Below are 2,867 nucleotides of genomic sequence, written 5' to 3'. Positions count from 1 at the left end.
ATACAATTCAACACAGAAGGATTTAGAGGGCCCTGCTCGTTAGAGCTTACAATCTAGAAGGGGGGGGGGGGTCAAGTGAAACAAAAGGCAATAGCTGTGGGGGATGGGTTGATGGAGAAAATGGAGGTACAGTTGTCAGGTGTGGGTAGGATAGGCTTCTCTGAAGAGGAGGATTTTTTTAAGAGATCATCTAAAAGCTAATAGAGTAGGAGGTAATAGGACAGATAAGGGTAAGGAGTTCCATAGGATTGGAGAGGCTCTGGTAAAGTCCTGGAGGCGAGCATGGGAAGAGGTGATGAGGGAGCTAGAGAGCAGGAGGTTTTGAGAGGAATGAAGAGAGCGATTCGGTTGGTGTTTTGAGACTAGGCTAGTGATGTAGCTGGGGGCTAAGTTGTGGATGGCTTTGTTAGATGTTAGTATTTTGAATTTAATTGGTTGAGTGAGCGGAAGCCAGTGGAGGGCTTGACAGAGAGGGGAGGCGAAAACTGAGCGATTGGTGAGGTGAATGAGTCTGGCGGCAGCATTCATGATGGATTGAAGGGGGGATAGCCTGTGTAGAGGTAAGCCAATGAGAAGGGAATTGCAGTAGTCGAGGCGCGAGATGACCAGGGAGTGAACTAGGAGCTTTGTTGTGTCTTTGGTTAGAAAGGGGCGTATTTTGGAGATGTTGTGGAGGTTGCGGCAGCAAGATTTGGACAGTGATTGGATGTGGGGCTTAAAAGAGAGTTCAGAGTCCAGAACAACACCTAGGACCTTGGCATGTGGGGATGGGCAGATAGTAATGCTATCAATATTGACAGAGAGATCAGGGGAAGGGGCACGTGTTGGAGGAAAGATTATAAGCTCGGTTTTGGATGGATTGAGTTTGAGGTAATGGTGTGACATCCAGACCGATATATCTGATAGTAAATTAGTGATACGTGAGGAGACTGAGGGAGAGAGCTGAGGGGTGGATAGATAGATTTGAGTATCAGCGTAGAGATGGTATTGGAAGCCGTGGGAGGCTATCAGCAGACCTAGAGAGGATGTGTAGATTGAAAATAGGAGGGGTCCGAGAACAGAGCCTTGGGGGACCCCAACAGAAAAAGGAAGAGGAGAGGAGGAAGTAGAATCGTAAGTAACGCTAAAGGTGCTGTTGGATAAGTAGGAAGATAACCAGTGAAGAGTGCAGTCACGGAAACCAAAGGCGTAGAGTTTTTTGAGGAGGAGGGGATGGTCAACCGTATCAAAGGCAGCAGAAATAAATAAATAAATAAATATATATATATATATATATATATATATATATATATATATAAAAAGTATCTCACAAAAAAGAGTACACCCCTCCCATTTTTGTAAATATCTTATCATACCTTTTCATGTGACAACACTGAAGAATTGACACTTTGCTACAATGTAAAGTAGTAAGTGTACAGCTTTTATAACAGTGTAAATTCGCTGTACCCTCAAAATAACTCAACACACAGCCATTAATGTCTAAACCACTGGCAACAAAAGTGAGTACACCCCTAAATGTACATGTCCAAATTGGGCTCTAAATAGCCATTTTCCCTGCCCGGTGTGATGTGACTCGTTAGTGTTACAAGGTCTCAGATGTAAAAGGGCAGCAGGTGTGTTAAATTTGGTATTATCGCTCTAAATCTCATGGCCAAGACCAGACAGCGGTTTAACAGGACAGGTTCCATTCAGAACAGGCCTCGCCATGGCCGACCATAGCAGTTGAGTGCACATGCTCAGGAAAAATCAAAACTGCCCATTTTGAAGGCTTATATGCAAGTAATTGGCCACAAAAGGGGTATGGAGGTCTGGGTACTGCCCTGGGGGACATGTATCAATATACTGTATATATATTTTTTTAAAAAAAATATTTTTTTTCAAAAGCAGTGATTTTAATGATGCTTAAATTGCAACACAATGAAAATGAAACATTCCTTTAAATACAGTGCCTGGGGGGGTCCCCTTATTGTTCAAAATGAATAGCGGTCACAATTGCCAGCTCCCAGGTATTAAAAAACAAAGAAAAACAAATCAGCATGGAGCCCCAACCCCCCCTGCAGGTGGGGGGCTAATCAACACCTGGAAGCTCCCTTTAACAAGGGGGCTCCTAGATCCCACTCCCCCCCCATGTGAATGGGTATCAGGCGCATGGTACCTATATTCATCAAAAAAGTGTCAAAAAGTAAAAAAACACAGGAAACTGTTTTTGAAAAATCCTTCATTAAGACCCGGTTCACACTGATGCGAGTGCCGGGTTCGCATGTAATGTCGGAGCGCACTGCTCCGACATTACATGCGATCAGCTGTGCGGTGCGAGTTTAGCCATACAGTTTGTATGGCTAAATTCGCATCGCACCCGGTGCAAACACGCACAGGAGGCATTTTTGCAGCCGCATCAGGATCGGATCGCACAGCGGTTCACACTTGTGCGATCCCATCCTGTGCGAACTGCACGATCGCACTGCGATATGCGATCAAACTGGGGGTGTCGTTAAGATTACATTGACACCCCCAGCGGATCGCATATGGCAGTGTGAACTGCCGGGGGTGCGTGTGCGATGCGGGAAAAGGCTGCGAATTCGCAGCCTTCCCGCATCGCAATAGTGTGACCCGGCTCTAAAAAAGAAAAGTGTCCCTTGATGTAAATTAATTGTCAATAACCGGACACGAAAAATAGAAAAAAAAATAAAATGCTTCTGCCGCCTACCGACTGCTCTCTCTTCAATCTGACAGCTCTTATATAGGCAAGGGGCAGGGACACCTGGTTACGTCACCCGGTGGCACTGCCCCCTTCTGATGTCACATGGCATCGACATTGTTAACAATTGTCATGTGATTTGCTGTGTTTTGTGACAGCGATCACATAG

Source organism: Pelophylax lessonae, assembly GCF_965119305.1.
Source record: "Pelophylax lessonae genome assembly, chromosome: 4".
Classification (NCBI taxonomy): Eukaryota; Metazoa; Chordata; class Amphibia; order Anura; family Ranidae; genus Pelophylax; species Pelophylax lessonae.
Note: the sequence above shows the minus strand (reverse complement) of the source record.